The 24,477-nt window shown below is 33.7% G+C and overlaps 1 protein-coding gene across 2 annotated transcripts in view; it reads right to left on the bottom strand.

Annotated features, from left to right (window-relative positions):
• Positions 1–24,477, bottom strand: part of EDIL3 (EGF like repeats and discoidin domains 3) — a 386,556-nt gene that overhangs the window by 358,589 nt on the left and 3,490 nt on the right. The gene's annotated exons all lie outside the window — the stretch shown is intronic.

Below are 24,477 nucleotides of genomic sequence, written 5' to 3'. Positions count from 1 at the left end.
AGATTGAAAAAAAAACATAAATAGTGGTGGTTTTTGCTCATTTGAGATTATACATGACTTTAAGAAGTAAAATAGCTTTCAGTATCAAGCTAGTAAACTAGTTAAAGATGAAGCTGAGTAAACAGTTTGGGGATAGAAGCTAACTGTAGCATGAGAAAGATGGTGCCCATTTTTTTCCTATGGCTTTAGAAGCAGTTTCAAAAGCAGTTTAAAATACCATCTGAACAATCATGATATCATTAAAAAAAAAGAGAGAGAGAGAGGGAGGATAAACCTGCTGGAGCAATTACTTTGAAGGAGAACACTCATGCTCGTATGGGAATTTGGGTTTGTTTATTAAAAACTGCCATTTTAATATGATTGCTATTCTACCCCATACAAATTAGAATTTACATTTTATAGCTTGTGGTTTCAGTCTAAGATGACTTAAACATGAAAGATAAAAGTTTTTAAGTCAACCACTTGATTGATTAAAATAGGAGTGAATGAACTGACCAGAAGTCTCATGTGTAATTTCTGTATCCTCAGTGATTATAATTACCATAATGGAACTAAAAATTCATGTTCTGATGCAAAACTCTAAATTACATATCCCTGTGTGTTCACACCTAGGAGTTGAACTTGTTTTCAGTGCACTGACCAAACCATGTTTCTAGGATTGAAAGACTATATTACGACTACCATGTAACCTGATTACCAACTAGGAACAACTCAAGGACAATCGGTAGGGAGAGTTGAAGATTAATAATTGAGTGCTTATTGCAAGGGGTAGATGATAGAAGCTGAACAGAAAATTAAGGGAAAACAAGAGGAGGGTTAATAGAGGGAAAAAGGAGAGATTTTATGAGGTCAAAGAACAGGGGTTGTGAGGATAACTAAGTAATTCAGAATCTAATTGCTTTCCAACAGTTTGGACCTTACAGAAATGTGTGAGAAAATATAGGAACAACTATTTGTACAGCATTCCCTAAATTCAATTAATTCAGTCAGAACCCAGCTAATTCACTTCAAGACTGAAGTTTGACAATTAAAGGTCAAGGTATGTGAAGCCTGGGAATAAATTCAATACTCTCAGAAATATCTCTTAATATAAAATGAATAGATAAATCGAATGTCCTTTATTTGTCATTTCCTATTAGATTCGTAAAGAAGGAATAAATAATGCCATCACTTATGTAGGTTATAACCTCCAGAATGGTAATTATCTAAAGAAAAACCTAGGTAAACATTGAAAAAAAGATAGATCTAAGCACATTTTAAAGTAGTTTTTGGTATAGAGGTAAGAAATCTTACCACACATTGGCATGGCCAAAAGTGGTCCTTCAGAAGATTTTTAATTCATTTCACAGTAATCGTATGGTATATGGTATGTCTCACTGAGATGAGACAGTGAATATAAATATACTGCTAATAATGGCCTTTCAAGAAAGAAGGATACAATCCCTTTTCCAATAACCCAATCTAGTATTTAGTTATCTTATAGAACAGCAAAAATAATTTACTTGGGGAGTGGCTAACAGTTATATAGCAAGATTCTTCTAGGAATATTTTTTTTCCTAAAATATTCTAGGCATCATATTAACCTATCAAATGGTTTTGAATATGCTGGAAAATGCCAGCAATGAGTAGCACAAAAGCATGTATCTTGCCTCTTCATATAGCTTTAGTTTACTTTCCTAAGTCAATTCTGGAACACAGTCGTAATACTAAAAAAACAACAACAAAGTAAAACAGACAATTGATGGTTTACACTTACCCTGTTTAAAAGAAAATCTCATTGGACTTGGTTCAGGTATAAACCAAAAGAGATTCAGTCAAAGTAAAAACTTTCTGGTACTAGCACCCTGCTGGGATATGGTCATACACACACACACACACACACACACACACACACACACACACACACACACACATTTTAAGCTTTGAAGCAGGATGAAGCCTCTGCACAATATCCTCCCGCCTTGTGAGGCTGACTATTCCATAAAAAGCTAGAAATAGCCATAACTTTCAATATCTTCAAAAACAGACGAGGCATTTATCAAAGTGGTTACAGTAGAATCTTTATTACTAGAGAATAAAGTGATCATAGATATTCTAAACCTCTCTGATTTCCTTAACTACTTTCAATGTTTTAGAGGTTTTATTTCAGCTTTCAATAGGTCTCATGCTAATAATCTTGGTTTATTTTTCTGGAGACTTGTGTTTTTATACATTTATTTTCATTTTAAAAACCTTCATTATTTGAAATGTTGATTTATTTGTAATAATACTGTTTATCACGTTATAAAAATATTAGTAAGATGGTTTTCTGAGAATTCAAATTGCCTGCCAAGCTATCCTATGTGCAAAGTGCTCTTGTAAGCACTGTGAAGCATACTAATGTGTTAAATGATCTTCACTCTTTAAACTTAATTCCTGTTTTAAAACAAGGAAAAGCAGGAGTAATGAGATAATCAATGTAGAATGCTTTCTATTTTATAAAACCCTACAAAAAGAAATTTTTACTTATAGTTAAATATGGGTCTATACAGATACATAAATGAACAGATGTAAGATCTTAATCTATTGGAAGACTTATATTAATATAGACATTACCCTCAAAGTAACCTATAAACTTAATGGAATGTTAATCAAAATCCCAGCAAGCTTTTTTGAAGAAATTGACAAGTCAATTCTAAAACTTACACAAAAGATATACAATAGAATAAATTTAGAAGAATTACATTACCTAAGTTCAAGCTTTATTTTAAAGTTAATCAAGACACCCTGGTATTGGTATAAAGATAGGGAAACAGATTAAACACATAGAATAAATACAGCTAAGGAACTAAGTCAATTCAATGCAGAAAGCAGTCTTTCTAATAAATGGTGCTAAAATAATTGATCACCTTATGTAAAAAAATAAATTTAACCTGTACCTTGTGATACATATAAAAATTCAAGAAGGATCATAAACCTAAATGTAAAACCAGAAATAAGAGAGTTCTAAAAGGAAAAAATAAGACACTATATTTGTGACATTGGACTATACAAAGACTTTATAGGATATCAAAAGCACTTACTATAAAAAAAATATCAGTAAAAGCACTTCATAAAAATTAGAAAGTTCTACATCAAAAGACACCACTAAGAAAAAGCATATCAAGCCACAGACTAGGAAATATATCTGCAATACATATATGGCAACGTACTCATAACCAAGATATTTGCAGAACTACAAATCAACTTTAAAATACCCAAACAACAAAAAAGTAACATTTGCAAAAGATTGGGCACTTCACAAAAGAAGAGATATAGTCAACAAACTAATTATAATGTCTTTATAATATCTGATCATTAGGAGAGACAAATTAAAAATACAATGAGATACCAGTTCATATCCACTAGAGTGGCTACAATCAAAAGATTAATAATGACAAATTTCGGTGAGGACAGAAGCAGAACCCCTCTTATGTAGCTGTTGGGAAAGCAAAATTATACAATCATTTTGGACATCTGTTGAGAAGTTTTTCATCAAATTAACGCATATCTTCCTATGACTCAGAAATTCATTTTCTAGGAATTCATTTACTCAAAAGAAACAAAATTATGTGGTCTTTCAAAAGAACACACACAACACTTCTATAAAATTTTTCAGATTATATTTACTCATAATACCTGAAAACTGGAAATAACTCAATTATCCATCAACTAGAGAACAGATAAACAAATTGTGATATATTTATATGAAATATTACTCAGAATAAAAAAAAAAGAATGAACTTATGAGATGTGTAATAACAAGGATAAATACCAATGCAAATTCATTAGGTTGAGTGAATGATACCAGACTAACGCACGCACACATGCACACACACTCTATCATAACAGTGATATGAAGTCCAAAAATAAACAAAATTGATTTATGGTGACAGAAATAAAATAAAAAAATAAATTAAAAAAAAAAAACATGTTGGAGAGAGGAGAGGTAGGGGTGGGATTTGACTGAAAGTAGAAAGGGAGAATTTTCTAGGATTATGGAAATGTTCTATATTTCGTTTTAGGTAGTGATTAGATGGGCATATACAACTTTGAAAACTCACTGAACTAAACATTTAACATCGTGTTTTTTGTGCACATCAATAATGCCTCTAAAATTTATAGTATCATTCTATCATTGTAGATAAATCAGAGATTTTCATAAACCAAAAGAACCAATATTGACCATTTCAAAATAATAGTCTAATAACCAAAATTGGAAGATATAAATACTTTGGTTACACAAGAGTTTCCTATATGTTGTTTCACAGATGAAGTCTGAGTAATAACATCCTACAACAACAAACTTATGTAGATATGTAACAAAATGAACTTAATGTAGAATAAATATAAACTGACTTCCCAAATAAGCAGTAATACTAAAAGTACCAAGTTTTAATTATAAACAAATTAATAGGTTTCCTGAAGAGATTTCCATTTTAATTTCTGGATTATCATCTTAAAAGCACATAATATATTTGTGCTTTACTTACACACCTTTGTTATTACTCCAACAAAAAAACAACAACAGTATTTAAGTTCTTGGAGTTCAACCAAATTATTAATTCATTTTGCTTTAATTTACTTTTGTAAGAGTCAGGGAACCACTGAGTCATCTGAATAAACTCTCAATTGTTGAATTTGTTCTTCCTTATAGTCCATGACTTCCTACAATTTCTTCAATCAAAAAAAAAATGGTTGATCCAAGCTACACTGCATAAGTATGATTTTGTCTTATTAAATGTTATGGAGTGAAGATCTGGTCAAGATAGCTGAGTAGGTAAGTGCTGTGTGAACCTCTTCTCATGACCATATCAAAATTAAAGCTAAATTACAGAGCAACCATGAGAATCATCTGAATTTTAACTGAACCGAAGTCCATACAGAAGTAACTACCTCGAGACTGGAATTGGGGCACAGAAATGAAGAACAGACTGATTCTACACCCACGTGTGACCCTTAAAAATTGTGAGGGATAACTCAAATGTGGAGGTGCCCCCCAGAGGAGCAAGGGATCCCAGCTACACACCAGGTTTCCCAGTCCAAGGACTCAGTATCAGGGAGAGAAGTCCCTATAATTTCTGTCTGTGAAAACCAGCAGAGATTGCGGTTGAGTGAGACAGAGGGCTGCTGGAGTTCCAGGCATCCCTTTCAAAGGGCTAACACATAGACTTACTCGCTGATGGACTCAGTTACTCTGAGGTCCAGAACTAGAGCAGCAGCTCCAAAAGCACCAGAGACACACAAGGAGAAAGTGAATTATTTGGCTTTAGACAAAGACTGGAGGGGCAGCTTTCTCCTGGATGGAGTAACAGGCAGAAGCCATTGTTTCTTTATTGAGTCCTCTCCCTTTCTGGTGTGGAGACCCAGGTAGCCACCATATCTGAGTCACCATCAACCTGGATAACACTTTCATTTGCCCTGATTCCCTGAGAACATACCCAACTTTCGGTCCCACAAAGGCCGCTTTCAGTCGCTTTTCCTTATAAATGGCTTGTCTTGGTTCATGCTGCAGACTTTCCTAAAAGTTTCACAAAAGGTTCGCAAAACCCAAACAAGCAATATCTGGCTTTGGCATATCTCATACCTCTTGCTGAAGAGCAACAAGCCCGGCACTAGTGACAGCCAGCCTGAATTGGTGGCATGGCTTCCTGAGGCACCTCCAAGCTCAGTGCAGGTGGTGGTTATCTGTGGATTGCTTTATGGCTCATGCCAGGTGGCCCAGGGCAGGGCACAGGATACGGCTGAACTTGGTCTGAAGTGGGCCCCTTCCAAGAGGCCCTGTGGCTGGCATGCCAAGTGGCCAGTTTTGGACTCAGTGGAAGCATCATCTGACTGCTTCTGGGGAAGACACACACAAAGGGCAGACTGGACAGGAACCAGAGCCCTGCTGAAGTAAATTTTAATCCGTAGGGTCAGCCCTTGCACAACAGTTCCTCCTGTATAGTCACAGCCATTCCTCACAACCAATTAGCCCAAGGGTCAATCCCTCCCAATGATGTGCCAACAGCAACTAAGGCTCAACTACAACCGAAGGGCACACACAACCCACACAAGGGACACACCTTCAGTACCCAGCTTCCTGGTGCAGTACCAGGAAGACTGCACCACTGAGCCCCACAGCACACCCACTACATATGGGAGACATAGCATCCCTGCCTGTTACATAGGAACTAACACAGGTAGCCAGCTCAAACGGGGAAACAAAGAAACATGTTCCAAATAAAAGAACAGAGCTCCAGAAAAAGAACTAAACAAAAGGGAAATTACAGCAATCTACTAAACTCAGAGTTCAAAACACTAGTTATAAGGATGCTCAGTGACCTCAGGGAGAACTTCAACAAAGAGATAGGAAACATAAAAATAGAGATAGAAAACATAAAAAAGAACCAATCAGAAATAAAGAATGTGATCACTGAAATGAAGAATACTTTAGAGGGAGTCAACAGATTAGATGAAGCAGAGAATGGAATCAGCAATCTAGAAGATAAGGCAGCAGAAAACACCCAATCTGAACAGCAAAAAGAAAACAGAATCCACAAAGATAAGGATGGTTTAAGGGGACTCTGGGACATTAAGCATACCAACATTTGCATCATAGAGGTACCAGGAGAAGAGATAGAATAAGGACTTGAAAACCTATTTGAAGAAATAATGATGGAACACTTCCCTATCCTGGTGAAGAGAGCAGACATACAAGCCCAGGAAGTGCAGAGAGTCCCAAACAACATGGACCCAAAGAGGCCTACACCAACACACATCATAAACAAAATGCAAAAGGTTAAAGAAAAAAAAGAATCTTAAAAGTAGCAGAGAAAAGCAGTTGGTTACCTACAAGGGAGTTCCAATAAGACTATGTGTTGATTTCTCAACAGAAACTTTGCATGCCAGAGGGATTAGCATGAAATATTCAAATTGATGAAAAGTAAGGATCTACACCCAAGATTACTCTACCCAGCAAAGCTATTATTTAGAACTGAAGGACAGAAAAGAGCTTCCCAGACAAGAAAAACATAATGAAGTTCATCAACATCAAACCACTATTACAAGGAATCTTTAAGGGACTTCTTTAAAACAAACAAACAGATCAAAATATGAATAATAAAATGGCAATAAGTATGTATCTATCAAAATTACTTTCAATGTAAATGGATTAAATGTTCTAATCAAAAGATAGTGTGGTTGAATAAGAAAACAAGACCCTCACACATGCTGCTTACAAGGGACTCACTTCAGATTGGAAGATACACACAGATGAAAGTAAAGGGATAAGAAAAAGGTATTTTGTGAAAATAGAAATAGAAAAAAAAGAAGCTTGGATAGCAATACTCATTTCAGATAAAATAAACTTTAAAACAAAGGCTATAATAAGAGAAAAAGAAGAATCCAGTAATTCCACTGTGGGTATTTATCTAAAGAAACCCAAAACACTACTTCGAGAGGGCCTGCACATCCATATGTTCCTTGAATCACTGTCTACAATGGCCAAGATTTGGAGGCAGCATGGGTGTCTATTGAGAAAAGAATGAATAAAGAGAAGGCGGTGCATATATATAGTGGAATATTGCTCGGCCACAGAAGGGCTATCTGCAGTGGCATGGATGGACCTGCAGGATACTATACTGAGTGGAGTGTCAGACGGAGAAAGACAGATGTGATGTGATTTCATTTATATGTGGAATGTAAAGAACAAAACAAACAAAACAGAAACAAGCTCATAGATACAGAGAACATTTTGATGCCTGCCAGGTGGGAAGGGGTTCCGGGTGGATGAAAAGGGAAAGAGATTAAGAAGTACAAATTAGTTGTTAAAAAGTAGTTATGAGTATGTAGGGTATAGCATAAGGAATACAGTCAATAATATTGCAATAACTATGTACTGTGTCATATGGGTACTAGATTTATCAGGGTGACAGATGGAAGTGGGATTGGAGAACAGGGTGAAAAAGGTGAAGGCATTAAGTACAAATTAGTAGTTACAAAATAGTCATTGAGATGTAAAATAAAGCATAGAGAATATAGTCAATAATATGGTAATAACTATGCAGTGGGTACTAGTGCCAGGTGGGCACTAGACTAGTCAGGGGGATCACTTGTTAAATTATATAAATGTCTAACCACTATGCTATACACCTGAAATTAATATAAAATAATATTTAATATCAATTATAATTTAAAAATTTAAAAAGAGATGAAAAAGTTGAAGGGGATTAGAGGTCCAAATTTCCAGGTATAAAACAAATAAGTTACAGGCACGTAACGTGCATCATAGGGTACAGTGTCATATGGTTGCTGGACTAATCATGGTGATCACTTCTTCCAGTACATAATTGTTGAATAACTATTATGAACACTTGAAACTAATATAATATTTTATGTTACCTATATTTTAATAGAAATATTTTTAAATGTTTTTAAAGTGTTAGGAGTGATCATTTATGTTCCCAATGTTGTGAAATGACCTAAATATTAAAATTTTTATAATGCAGTTACATAATAAAATGGATGCTTTCAGATTGCAAGGTAAATGAGCTCAAGAAGTCACCCTTAAAGTTTGTAAGCTCCAATTGCCTGGGCTCAGATTCCAGGCTTTGCTCATAGTAATTGCCTTCAAAACAAATTCATCCTGGAAGAGTTCTTCATACCACTCACTATTCCAAAGTCAATTGACTTAATTTATAACATAGTCCCAATTAAAGTTAAATCAGCAACCCCAAACCTCCAACCCTAGATTGGTTTATTATGCAGCTGTTATCAGCAATAACATTTTAAATATTTCAATGCATTCTTGAATTCTGGGGAATACAAAGCAAAACAAATAAACCTCTTAAAATTAATCAAGAATGTTAATTCAAATTGATGTATGCCACTTCCCAGAGGACATACAGAAATTATTTTTAGCAATAATTTTGCTTTTATTTTTAATTCCTACTTGTAAATTTGACTTTCAAATACACTTTATTTTTGAAGCAATCACCATATGAATTCTATCACTAACTAAACAGGTCATTTAAAGTATTTATTCTTCTATTGAAATCCTTTATATAAAGCATTAGAAATTTACATATATATGTGTGTGCATATACATATATGTATATATATACACGCACATATATGTATGTCTGTGTATATGTGTGTGTGTGTGTATATATGTGTGTGTGTGTGTATATATATATATATATATATATATATATATATATATATGTTTGTTTGTTTTTAACTAGAGGGAAAATCCCAATAATGTGATTACATTTCAATGTTGGAATCTAAGTTAATTTTTGTGTTAAGAGGTATCATCAAGAAATTGTTCATTCAAACGTAAGTTATAGTCTACTACATATAATTTTGAAATTAAGCTTTATAGAAACAAAATAAAGCATGTTTCTCTAAAAGCGATACTAGCTAAAATATTTTAAATAGTGTCAGTGCTACTATATTTAAGGAAATTTGCATTAGTCTCATATTTGTGAACTGTCATTGGGACCAGAAGTTGACGTTTTGGGTTGCATGAACATAGCAGGAGAGAAGATGACCCTGATTTATTTAGAGGTGGCAATTTTGTCAGGTGGGGTGAATGAATTAACTTCTTAACTTTCTATATTTGCATAAACAGAAAAGAATTTTCTAAGTGAGCCAGTCCAGATCTCAAAGTGTTGAAAAGGGTAGATAAAATCATGGACATTTGAGGACCTCAGATTATGAACATGCCCATTTAAACATGTGTGATCTGTCCATAGTCTGATCACCACCAGTTAAGTTCTCACAATGTCGTTACTACCTACACATCAAATTTGTCATTTAAGTATACTTATGTTCCTTTTCCAAATAACTGTAATCAAAAGTTTTCATGGCATCTGGATAGGTTTAGTAAAACATACAAAGATAAATAAATAAAGGGAATATCATGTAAAAATTGGGAATTGTCACAGATTCCAGTACCAGTTGATTCTATAAAGGTTTAGAAAGCAAAGCAAAAATTTGAAGCTACCACTGACACAAGTTATGTAACAGTTTTCAAGTTTCAAATTCATTCCCTATATATTGCACTATTTTCATTTTGATCATCACAACAAGCTAAATAGACAAACAGCATAGAGGTTATTATCTCTATTTTGCCAAAGAAAGAAACTAAGGCTCAGGGATTGGAGTTTGCTCAAAGTCACAAGGTGAGTACTTGGTAGAGCCAAGATTAAGTCTTTTGATACCAAATTAGTGCACACTGCTAATACAGATGAAGAGTTACACAAACCTATACCTAAATGAGATTGTGTGCATAATAGTGGACTTCTGGCCTCATGATCTTTATGCCTTCGTATTATGCCCATTAAATATATTATGTCATATGGCAAAAGGATCTTGGAAGATGCAATTAAGATTGCTAATGAGCTGACCTTAAAATAGGGAAATAATCCTGAATCTGCATATTGTTCCTTTATGGGGACACTCATATAATACTCAAAAGAGTGTTTTAAATTGTCACTTGATTTGGAAATAATCCAGACCTAATGTACCTGTTTGATAAATTTCAACACTTTTAACCATGTAAATCTCATGTGGATTCCTGCTTGCTTTGGAAATCAGTTGATTTTAGTCATAAATGTTGCTCCTTTGGAAATATAGTTTATTCTGATCCTGAAAACGTGTTTGTATATCTGTATCTTGTGTTTAACCTAAATATGTTCTCTTAGTGAAACACTTTTTGTTTTGTTTTGTTTTGCTTGTCCTGAAGCAGGGGGAAAAGGGTAGGTGATATAAAAGTCATTTCTTTAAAATGCAAACAGAATTGTTTTCTTTTAAAACCTTTAACCTAACATGAACTTAATTTTTATCAATGTTTTCAGATAAAACATTTAAATAATTTTGAATTGCATAAAGGCAAGAAATAGTTTTCTGAACACTAAGCGCTGACCACAAAGACCACCAGTCACGAATAAGTAGATTATAAAAAGCTTTCCCTTACATATAATATGTATAATGGAGACCACTAACGCAAAATGTAAACTAAAAATAACCCAAAATATTTTAGAAGTTTCTATTATAGACTATTAATCAGGACACAACTTACAGTCTATATTCAGAGTAGAGAGTAAGTGCAACTAGGTGGGAAGAATATAAAGGAAGGAAGGACCTCCGAGTGAGTTAGGAGACATTGAAGGATATTCGATCACAGATGATATTATCGACTTATGTCCCCCTACTCTCATGACCGCTCAATCCATATGTTGAAACCTAATCCTCAATGTAATGGTATTGGGAGGTGGAGCCTTTGGAAGGTGATTAGGTCATGAGGGTGGTAGCCTCGTGAATGAGATTAGTGTCCTTTTAAGCATCAGAAAGCTCCCTTGCCTTGTGGACCATGTGAGGACACAGCAAAACGATGTGCCTAAGACCCAGGTAGCAGGCTCTCACCAGACACTGAATCTGCCAGCACTTTGATCTTGGACTTCCCAGCCTCCAGTACTATGAGAAACAGATTTCTATTATTTTATAATCCAGTCTATGGCATTTTTGTTATTACAGCGCTAAAGGACTAAGACAGTCAAATACCCCCAAAATAAAACAAAGCTAGAAACATAACCAAACTATATTTAACATAAATTCAAGGATTGCTAATCTTTGTGGATCAACCAATTTGTCAGAGCGATCCATGTTCCCATTTCCTCCTTATACCATTCTCCTTTGGAATGTGTTCCAGGGTAACTGTCACCTTTATAGTTATAGCTACAACCACAATTAAGAAAATAATACCTGAACTTTATGGAGGGGTATATCTTTTAATCATTATAATGGCCCTATAAGATTGCTACTCTTTATCCATACTTTACAGGTGAGGAAACAAGCTAGGCAGGTACACTATAAATGGCTTCAGAGCTAGTGACTGTTTTCTCCAAGATTCAACTCCCAGTCTGACACCATTCTCTTAACATATTATATTAATATACCTGCAAGGTATAGCTCAGTTAAAGGGCTGAACTCTTCTTAATAAACATTGCAGTAAAATAATAGATAAATGAGAAAAATGATTGATTTGTATTCAGTTCATTTACCAGTAGTACTTTGTAATCATAATGTGCGCCAAGCACTGTGCTACTGGAGATACTACATCATCATGGTCGCCGTCATCATCATATCCATCTTGGGCCACAGACATTGTTCTAAGCACGTAACCTGTATTAAACACTCACAACATTATCATCATCCCCACTTCTTATTTTTTCCAAAAACCAAGGTTAGTCACCTATTGCAGTTGAAAACCCTGATTTCTGAGCCTGGGAACTTTATTTTGCTTTATGTTTAGTTTTTTTGTTTCTGTTTTTTTAACTTCATAATTATCACATGTCTTACTATAAGATGTTTTGTTTTGTATAAATATGTAACTTTGCAAACATTTTGATGCAATATACTATACACGCTTATAAATCAGAAGGTAGTCTTAAAGTACACTATTATATCAGCAATAATAAATTATCAAAAATGGAAAAGGGGTAACAGTGAGTGTTCTATTAATTATGGAAGACCCTAGAAATAGTATTCACAAAAGTACCCAACAAACAGATCAGGCTGCTTAGTAGGTGAGTTATTCTAAAATTTAAGAAACAGAAAGCTCTTATTATAATTAAAGTTTTCCAGGGAACAGAGCTTCCCAATTAATTCTAGAAATCTAGTATTTCCTTCATACAGTACAAAGATAGCTCCATTATGAAAATAGATACAACCATCTCAACTAAAATATTAGTAAACCATATTCAGATATAATTCTAAACAATTATACACCATAGTTCAAACATATAACATAGTTACCATAATTAAAACTATGTGATACTGTCACACTAATAGAGAAGCAGCCTAGTGAGTAAATTTCTGAACAAATATGATATCATAGAATTTAGCATGTGACAAACACTTCACATAGCTAACCATTTGGTAGGAAAAAACAAAGAGCAATATTTATGCATTTAAATATAATGTCAAAAGCAGAATTTATAAAGAAAAATATGAGTATGTTTTACAAAATAAATTTGTTTTAACGCTACATAACAAACTTAATAAATAAAATATAAAGACAAATGAAAGTGGAGACAACATAATTGCAAAATATACCTCAGCTGCCAAATATCTTTGAATAGTGAGGTTGACCTGAGCACCCTACATGTAAATTAAATCCACTCTTGAAATCCCTACTCTCTCCTTGTAATCTACTAGACAATTTCCTTTGTTTCTTCTCTGTTCCCCTTCATTAGAATGTAAGCTTTCTGTGAGCCAGGATTTTCGTCTGTTTTGTTCATTGTTTTAATTCTAATACCCAGAACAGGCTTTGACATCTATCTCTGCTCAATAAAAGGTTGTTGAATAAATAAACTATACAACTATGTGGTATAAGCCATTTTATGGTTTAAAATGTTACTTTGAGATATTTGTTTACTGAAACAAGTCTCCAAATATAGACATCAAAATGTCACCATTGTAATGTTTCTTCAATGAGTATATACTTATAGCTTCAAAAATAATTCAAACTTTAAAACAAGGATAAAGAATGAATTGCCCCTCAAAAAATTGCCAAAGTTTCTTTCTTATCACATACAAAAGAGCAAGGCATATTATAAGATTTTATCATTTTAATTCTACACAATAATTTGTTGTTGTATACTGTTTTTATAAAGACGTAGTTTTCTGAGCTTTCGGACTAGGAGTGTAAATTACACGATTACTGGGGTCACAAGCATACAAATTGTTTAAGAAACACTGAAGCATTTAAGAAAGGTAGAAGCAAAGTTGTCCTATGGGGAATAAACAGCAGTTTGCCATTACATACAGATTGTCATTACACAAACAACTCTAAACAGAGCTGTTTCAGAGGCTCCTGAACAGATACAGCTCCCAGGTGCTGTCTTTTCCCCTCTGCCAAGTACATCTGGGTTCAGCAGGTGTGACTGTGTGTTGGGAGGAGGGAAAGAAGTTATGGTTGGAGGAAAGTTATTGCTGGTGGAGCTTATGGGAGTGATTACCAGGGCACTGGGGAAATTAGCTGATTAAAGGGTTACCTGCAGTTTCCCCATCTGACAATTAAAAATGCCAAGTACTTTGAATTTGCTGCACATACTTTTTTTTGCCAACCCTTGATAATAAAATGACAGTCTAAAGCTTACTGCCTATCTTCTATATATAATCACACTGTTTTGCTGCAATTTGATAATTGAAGGTAAAACCTGAATCTTGCTTTCAAGGTGTTTATAAATTAGATAGCTATGGAAACAAGTAGGTCATTTATTTAGTCAGCTCTTAGCGTATGTCACTACTAAAGCATTAAAGCTTTCTGAAAGTGTTTCACTTGTGCCATAAATCACACGTCAGTGCATCAAGTAGATAAGAATGTATTAAACAAGTTAATGGGTCTATCAAAGGAACACATTTTTTTTAACCAGAGAAAGATTTATATACCTACCAGCATAGTTGTTTTCGTTCACGTGTTTCATGTACTGATGCATGCAAAAGTTCAGTCAACAAATATTAATTGAGTGCCTACCATATTTAAGGCACAATGTTTAGAGCTAAATACATATTAGGGGACAAAACAGACATCCACGTGGAGCTCACAATATATATTAGAAACAAGAAAGAAAATATGCTAATAAGCAAGTGATTGTATAACTATAATTTTTGGAAAATGCTATAATTTAAAAAAATGGATGGATAGAGAATAATGACAGGGGTAGATGGTGTGCCCGTGTGTGTGTTGGAGCATTGATTACTTGGAGAATGTGATCAGAGAGATCCTCTGGGGTTGCGTGGTTTAAACTGAGAAGGGAGCCAAGGGCTGAAAATAGCAACATATGGAAGGAAATAAATACAGAAATAGAAAAAAGAAAAAAGAAAAACAGAGAAAGATGATAGTTTCAAGAAGATAAATACTTAAAGACCCCAAAAGGAATAAATGTAAAATTAAAAATAAAAAGCTAGGGATAGGAATGTGTGCTCTGCATTATCTACATGATATAAAAATAACAACAAATAGCATGCTAACATAATTTGCAGGAAATGAAGTTAGGTCATTCTGAGATTTTGTGGGCAGAGCATGCATTATATAATAGTAACAATAATTATCATAAATACAGAATTTAAAAAAATGAAAAGAAAATTCTAAGGAAGGCACATGCAAAATAAAATTATGAAAAACAGACATAGATAAGTATTATTTGGAAAAAGATGTTGATAGAAAAACATAACTAGCAAAATAATGGATTAAAAACTAAAAATTTATTTGCAAAATTAAAAGGTACAGATTAAAGTGTGTGGCATCATTTTAAGGAAACATATCCCTGGAATTCTTTGTCGAGTTTTTGGCAAGCCTGTTAAATAAATATGCAGGCTACTTGGACAGATTCCAAATGAAACAACTAAAATGATGAAAGGAATAGCTTACAAGCGCAGATTAAAGGGAAAAAAAAATATGTATGGCTTTAGCATGTCAGATATTAAAGAAGAAACATTATGGTTTACAAATATTTGAAACATGTAGATTTGAGGAAAAATAATTGTGTACTAGGTTGCACAATTATGAGGATGTTGGAACTCAAAAACAAATACTCCTCTAGTAATGTTTTTTTTTCCAGTAAGAACCATCTGTGCTACTGATTCAAACATGGGCAAGGATTAAGGCCATAAGACAGACGTTAATCTATTCCCCATAACCTAAACTATGCAGACCTCAAAATACACAGTCTCATATCAACAGGACAAAAGAGGTCAGGGTACAACTGCAGAAACTTCCTTGACCCCAGCTGAGTTTCAAATTAAGAAGGGACCCTTCTGTGGATTGGGGCTTTTCTCTGTAGCTGTGCTGTAGTGAAAAGAGTGCTGGACTTGGGTCTATAAGACCTAGTTTTGAGTGTGGATCACTTATTCTATTCTCAGTGTATATCCCCAACCGTCAATGGGGAAAATGCTAACCCCTGAGGTAGTTTAAAAAGAGCTGTTGTATATTCAAACACATTTTATGTACTTGAAAGTGTTACTGTTAGTGAGACATTTCAATTATTATAATGAGCTCAATGTGTCAAAAACTGTAGAATGAGGACTATCAAAGATATGATGCCTAGGAGTAGAATATTAAATCTGTTCCTGTTCTAGAAGACATGAGCTCTCCTCTGAGTCACTGTTTACCCTGAAGCCCTCTTAACTGAATACTGTGTTTTCTCCCATATCTTCTAGACCTTAGATGTGGCACAAGTCCCTCTTGCTACTCAATGTGAGTTCCTGAACATCTTCCCGCCCAGTTTTAATTTGATGTCATACGTGTATATCTCTATTTCCCAAAACTAATCCCTTATTATATCCTGATATCTGTATCATATGCCCTCATTCCTTAAAGATTTCTGTTCCTGGTTCACTGTCATTTTCTCCAATATTTCTCCTGGTATAATTTTTGGAGATTTTATTACTCACATAGCTGATTTTCCCAAAATCTGGCCATTCATGCCTTGACACATTCTTCCAATGATCTTATCGTCTCCCCTCAACCAACCATAAATTCTATGGTCATATTCCCAAAATTGTTGCTATCAATAATTATGATAACAGTATAATTACTTCAATGCCTCCATAATCTTACTCCTTATATCATCATTTTCTATTTTTATTGTTCATTTCCTTTAGGACCCTGACTCAGCCTTTCAGCTACTCCAGTATTTCCAATGGATCCTACTACCTTTTGACAGCACTCCTCTTCTCTTAGTGATAGGATGGAAAAGGGACTTTGTAAACTACCTTATTTTGGGACTTAATGAAGCAAAAGTAGTGAAAGCATCTGAGCTGAGAAATTCATATGTGGTTGAATACCTCTTGAAATGGATAGCCACAGAGACCAGTTTTTGAAAGAAAAAAGATAAGAAGGACTGAAAATTAGAGCAGTGGTTTCAGTGGGAATGTAGGGCGAGGAGTAGAAAGACAGAAGATTCTGGTAAGTCCAATAAATTTAAAGTACTAGTATCTGAGCAACTCAGGTGATAACAAAGTCTAATAAATAGCATTTCTAATAGGTTCCTAAAAACAAAGATGAGAATCATTCATGTTGGAAACTTCCATGAAATTTAATACCTGACTATTATATTAGTCACAAATTTTAAAAACAAAACAACGTTTTGAAGCCATTGAGGAAGATCAGGATGTCATGATGGTTAGCAATGGGCGCCAAAGAGGAAAGAAGGTATTATATGCTGCTGGTAAGAAAGTATTAATGTTGGACTGAGAAGAAGTTTGAAATAGTTTCAAAAAAGCAAGTAGTAGTATACCAATTTCTCTTCCTCATTTTGTGCATCCAAGAACTGAGAAAAAACAGAACTATAATTGCCTCAAGGTAAGTGGTATACCAGAAAAGAGTAAAAAAATAAGTTGGCATCAGAACATGCAGAGTCAAATTCAAACTCTGTCATTGGTTACTTGAATTGCAGGTCATGCTGAATTACAGGTCATATGAATTTCTTGAACCTCAGGTTCCTTATCTGTTAAATGAGATTAATGTCTTCTTTATTTAACCTCAAAGGCAAGGGAAGTAAAAGTAAAAATAAATAAATGAAACTACATGAAACTAAAAAGCTTCTGTACAGTAAAAGAAGCCATCACTATAACAAAGAGGCAACCAACCGAATGGGAGAAGATATTTGCAAACAACGCCTCCAAAAAGGGGCTAATATCCAAAAAATATAAAGAACTCTTAACTCAACAACAAAAAAATAAACAACCCAATTTAAAAAATGGGTGGGGGACCTGAACAGACCCTTAACCCAAGAAGACATACAAATGACCAACAAATATCATGAAAAAATGCTCAACTTCACTAGCTATTAGGGAAATGGAAATCAAAACCATAGTGAGATATCACCGCAAATCTGTTCGAATAGCTATCATCAACAAGACAAATAATAATAAGTGCTGGAGAGGCTGTGAAGAAAAAGGAACACTCATATACTACTGGTGGGAATGCAAATTGGTACAGCCACACTGTAAAACAGTATGGAGGTTCCTCAAAAAACTAAGAATAGAATTACCATATGACTCAGCAATCCTTTTTCTGGGTATCTACCTCCAAAAATCTGAAAGCCAACCTTTACTTCTGAAAGTGAAAAGAGATATGACACTGTACTAACTTAAATTTGAAAATTGAAAAAAAATATTGTCCCAAAAGAATAAATTTATCCCTTCCAAAATATCTACTAGTTAAATAGTAATGTGTGTGTTTTACAAATAAGAAAATCATTTTAACAAAATATCTCTATAATATACAGGATATGTCACACAGTATGATTTAATAGTTAAGAAAGCAGGCCAACAACAACAAAATCTAAGACAAACAAATGAGAAAGAAAAACTCATAGACACAGACAATAGTTTGCTAAGGGGGTAAGGGGTGTGGGGGTTGGGAGATGAGGGTAAGGGGGATCAAATATATGGTGATGGAAGGAGAACTGACTCTGGGTGGTGAATACACAATGAGATTTATAGATGACGTAATTCAGAATTGTACACCTGAAATCTATGTAAATTTACTAACAATTGTCACCCCAATAAATTTAATTAAAAAAAAAAGTAGGCTCTAGATTTAAACTGGATTCTCATTCTAACAAGCTACTTCATAGTTGTGTGATCGTGGGAAATTATTTAACTACTCTGTATTATCATTTCCTCATTCATATGTAAATAATAATAGTAGCTACCTCAGAATTGTTGTGAGAATCAAAGATGGTACTTAAAACAGTGGAATACATAGCATGTAATCAATAAATACTAGACTTATTAACCGTACTTAAGAAAGGTATCAAGAATCAATGCCCCTCTTAATTTGTCTAGCAAGATGCTTAAACTGACATGGTGGCAGTTCCCAAGTAAAGAGAAGAAAGGGAAAAAACAAACTGATACATGAAAAGCTATTTTTCTAGGTCAAAAATAAAGTTAGCTGGAATTGTCAAAACCTTGTATCCAACAAAGAAATCGATCACTTAGAAGTAGCCATTCTTTTCATTGATGATGGATAATGAACATAAAAAGCACTTGATATCATGTCTGTGCATTAATATTATACGTGTATTTTAAACAATGCTCTTGCGGGAGCATTGAGAAGTATTAGGTTGATACAAAGGAACTGCGGTATAAAAGGTTGAAAATAATTGCAAAAAAACACAATTACCTTTGCACCAACCTAATATTTTCAAAATAGGCTCATCTACAACACGGATTGTAAAAAAGTGAGAAACAAAACTTTTAAAGTTCCTGAAACTACTTTTTGACTTATTTTTTATATGAAAGACTTACTACTGTTTAAAATTAGTGGGTATTTCTTAAGGAAATACTGATTTGGAACAAGGGAGGGGGGTGAATACCTCCATTCATTTCAATAAATATTGAGTGTCCTTTTGGGTTTTGTTGTTGTTATTTAGTTGTATGGTTTGTTTTATATGACACTATTCTAAATCCTGAAGGAAGCACACAATATGAAGCAAGAACGTGGTGTGTAAATATTAAAGCATTTTGAATGGTGATTTGCTTTTTGTTTGTCTCTTGATAACATTTCAAAAAAGTTAGTGTTTACAACACAAAAGTTAAACTATAGAAAGAAAAATGGTAAATAAGAAAACAGGAAAAATAATGTGGATAAAATTGGAGTTCAATACATATTTGGAGAGAAAATGTGAGGACAGACGTCATCAAAAAATGTTAGCACAGACAGAAGACTCCTGCCTACAGTTGAGACTGCTCAGCATTACCAGGAGGGATTTGTCAACTCATTTTAAATAAAAATATTCGGCAATGTTCCCATTTGACTGTTCTAGTCTTTTCTGCTCAAGAGTCATGAGCCCATTTTTTACCTTGACTGTCTTCACATAATCTCTAGTATGAGAAAAATGCAAATGATTATCCTGACTTTAGTACAAGAAAAGATTTAAGAGGATTATTTTGCATTCCCAAAATAAATGACTTTATCAAACACCAAACACAGACCTTAAAGAATGTATAGTGGCCTAACCCCATTTAGAGATTACCTCCAAATCAAGCACAATGCCATCTAACAAGAGATTAAAACCTGGGCCTTCCCATTTATGGACTGTTATCCTACATTAAATTATTTTTAAAGAGATCAATCAGTTTGATACAGACCTGTTTTACAAAATAGAAAAAGTAAAGCTAAGACATAGAGTCAATCTTTCTCCATAGTAACAATCACATTCAAGAGAGCTTTAGTACTTATTAAGCCTACACTTAAATTCTTGTACTTAAATCCCCCTTTCTACTTCATGCACTATTAAATCTTCGGTTGAACAAATCCTACTCAGTTACTTTCAACATAATAAGAATGCACATTTTAAAACAAAATAATAGCATATTTTCTTCTAAAATATAACCAAATAATTGTAGGACATCTTATCTGCATTCTAAGGTCTACTTCTCTTCAAAATTGAATAATATGACTTGTGATACCTTCATTACTTTAAGGGGAAATATCTATATCTATATCATCTATATCTATATCTATATCTCTCTCTCTATATATATATACATATATGTGTGTGTATATATATATATATGTGTGTGTAAACTTTATTTTCCATACACATACACATATATGTGTATATATATAATAACATTTTTCTCTTGCGTGATGGGAAAATAAAGTTTTCAAACAAGCAAATTCTTCAGATATCTGTCTCTTTCACCATTAAACAAGTTTTCAAGCTTAACCAGTTTTGACAAAGTCTGTTCAGTGATACATGCATTTTACTGCCTTTGCACCCTACAATGTTGAACACACTGCAGTGAGTCTGTGTCAAGGACGCGAGACCAATATTGGCATCAATTATTATAACATTCTTTCACTCAGTAATGCCTTTCAGCCTTTAAACTTAGTCCTCCTCCCCCGCGTCCCCAATAAATGTCCCTGGTTATTTAAGCTGTATCACTGCTTTTGCATATACTTCCTCAGTCTCCAGTTTGTCTGATGTCTGCTGACTAAGCCGGACCTATTACCTCATATGCATTTAATTTTCCGCATCTAGTTTACAGAGAACCCAGGAACTTAAAAACCAAGAGAAATAGACTTTTCTATATGATATGAGGCCTAAATGTAATATCTATTTTAGGTGATCAGGTGTTTTTGATGTTTTCTTCTAGGTTCTCAGTTATGTGCTACAGGCAAAGCAAGAGACTTCTCTACAAGTAGAGGAGAAGTAAATTACTGCCCAGTTGATAGTTTTAGGCAGGTCACTGTGATCAAATCAAGGTGTCAAATCCTGAGTTGCTCCATAATTCAGATCCTTACTTATTTCCGTTTATATTTTCAACCTCAGGATTTAGTAGTAAAGGCTTCACATTCTCATCTTTTTTGCCTCACAAGAAAATAAATTGCAAATTCCACAGTTTTGGAGATTTGCAACCCTTTAAGAATGATGATAGAATTTTGTAGTGAATCTCTGCCCTAGTTGCAATGCAGCAAGGAAATAAATGTTGAAGGTGTGGCCTGGAGAACAGAGAAAGAGAGGGAGAGAAAGAGATATTTTTTTTTTCTTCTTCTTTTTTTTTTTAGGACACTGACACAGAAAGGATGCCACTGGAGAGAGACTGTTTGGTATGATGTCCAGGATTGTATAAAAAGCTAAGAGAACTTGTAGAAATGGTATACTGGTGAATCTGTAACATGGTTTTAAGGGCTATGTCAGCAGATGGTAGAACCTATTTGCAAGGAAAGGTTATCAGTTAAGGATCAATTAGAAACAAATTACGTCAAGTTACTGACAGCTACAAATACACGGTAGACACATACATAAGGATTAATAAAGCGCTGAAATGGGTAAAACAAACTTTATTTATCATGTCATTTTGCCTCTTTTGGCAACATGGCTTACATTATTTAGAAACTTATAAGCTCCAGGACACATACACTTCACAATTGTGATAGAAAAGGCTATGCAGTCATCTCTTACCAGTAATACAGATGTGCATAACTATATAGTTGATATATGTATATATATATATATATATATATATATATATATATATATACACATATATATGTAAATCAATATGACATAATTTTCATTATAAATGTACAGTTGGTATGAAGAATAAGCTTAAAAGTATGCCAAACATTTCAGCAATAGTTTTTCTACTGCAAACACCTCATATTCTATGTTCATTTCCCTTGAAGGTACTCAGGAGATCCCTGAAAAATAAGGTTCAACGTAGATATGCACTTTTTTGTCTGTGGCAATTAGAGCTGTTCCCGTTAAAATCCTATGGTACAAGTGGTAGGTACTCCCTCTCTTTTTCAGGGGAGCCTTGAAAACTAACTAATAATATAATTTTCACACAGAGTACAAAGTCACTTTATGTGGATTTGCAGATTAGCATATACTAGTTTACTTTTTTTTGTTGCTGTTCCCATTTTTTCTTTAAAAGATCTCCACTGATTATCCTGACACCTGCTGGCAAGGGCAAAGTGGATTCCAGTCTATTTCACCTTCAGCAACTCCCTCAAATCAGACACGTTAGAGGTATTTTCAGTGACAATTAAGTGGTAAATCATTCAGTTTAAGTATAGTATTAATTTCTAGCATTATCACATAACTATGAAAAAATGTTCACTACTTACTTCACATGAGAAATCATTTGACTCTTTGTATATAAATACACGTCTGATTTGATTAACCAAAACATATTATAATTATTACATGAGCAGTGAGTTAAAAAAAAAAGAAAACTAACACAAAAACATGCTAGGCATGTTTATTAAAACATAGATAAAAATTGAATAATAGGAATGACTTGGCTTTGATTCTCTATTATGTTTTTTTCATAAAAATGTCAGTTTGCAAACTACTTAGGACATAAACTCAACTATAGAAAGAGTAAATTTATTAGCTATGACAGAAGCCAGGCCATTAACTACTCATGTGCAAAATTTGCTAATTGTTTCTCAGTACTCACACATTCTGATTTACTTTGCACTGTTTTTTGTTTTGTTTTGTCTTGTTTTTGCAAGGATATAATAAATCTACTACATCATAAATCACACTCAATGCTATTGCACCTGCAATTGTGTTCAGTAAACAACAAATATCAGAATTAGTTTCTTATGCTTTAGGAAACATACAAGTTAAGAAAATTTTTAAACTGTATACAAATGATAATGTATACCGTCCATCCCGTTACTTAAACCTTTCAAAAGATAAAAAGTTTTAAAAATAAATTACCTAATTAAAAATTTTACCTTAATATCAGTGAAATTAAGAATGTGGACTATAAATTTAAATTCTCAAAACCGTCAACCGTATATTTCATAATGATTTTGAGTAACCAAGCCATGTATACTTCAACCCTGCTATAATTTTGTGAGAAGAAAAAGTCATACGTATGTATGTATCTAGTGATGAAAGCATATTTTATTAACATACTTATTAAAAATACCTTAGATCCTAAATACATGTTTTATGCGAACAGTAATCTCAAGATATCTGAGAAATATACAAGAGTTTTAATTTAGAGAAGAGTTTAGGAATGGTATACATTTTCCTGGTGTTGAAGATCTTTGTTACTTTAAGACCATAGAAGGAAGAATAAACCATTTCAAATTTTAACCATTAATTTGTATTATTACAAATATTTTCCACAAACCATATAAATTTAAAACAAAATTATATTTCAATTCTAAGGAAACATTTCAAGAATAATCGTGTTAAGTGAAATAAGTCAGTCAGAGAAAGACAAATACCTTATGATCTCACTTATATGTGGAATCTAAAGAACTGAATAAATGAACAAAGTAAACAGAAATAGTCTCAGAGATACAGAGGAAAAATGTATGTTTGCTAGAAGAGAGCGTGGTACGGATGAGGAAGAAGAGGAAGGAATTAGAAAGCATAAATTGGTAACTACAATATTGCCACGGGGACATGAAAAACAGTTTGGAGAACATAATCAATAATGTAAAGATTTTGTAGGATATCAGATGGGCACATGTCTTATTAGGGAGACCACTTCACAGACGGTGTAGATGCCTAACCATTGCAGCGTACACCTGAAGCTGAAGCTGAATAATATTGTATGTCAACTATAATTTAATGTATATATAGTCATGGTATCTGGAGTACAGCATAGGGAATAGAATCAATTGAATTGTAATAGATATATACGATGTCAGAGGGGCAATAGATTGGGGAAAGAGGGTTATCATTTTGTGAGGGGTGAAATGTCTAACCATCACATTGTTTTGTACATCGGAAGCAAACAACCGAAAAAGAATAATCGGAAAAAAAAGTTTCAGGAACAGAGTAAAAAAAAAAAAAGTGTGTTGTATCACAACAGTGTATGACATGGCCAAGATTTGGCATTAGTGTCAAATAGTCACAGCAGGATACTTTATATTCACTTTATTACTTTTAATTCAATATTTCATTTTTTTAAATGTTTCACCAG

Source organism: Rhinolophus hipposideros (assembly GCF_964194185.1).
Source record: "Rhinolophus hipposideros genome assembly, chromosome: 7".
Taxonomy (NCBI): domain Eukaryota; kingdom Metazoa; phylum Chordata; class Mammalia; order Chiroptera; family Rhinolophidae; genus Rhinolophus; species Rhinolophus hipposideros.
Note: the sequence above shows the minus strand (reverse complement) of the source record. Positions and strands in the feature narration are given on the sequence as shown.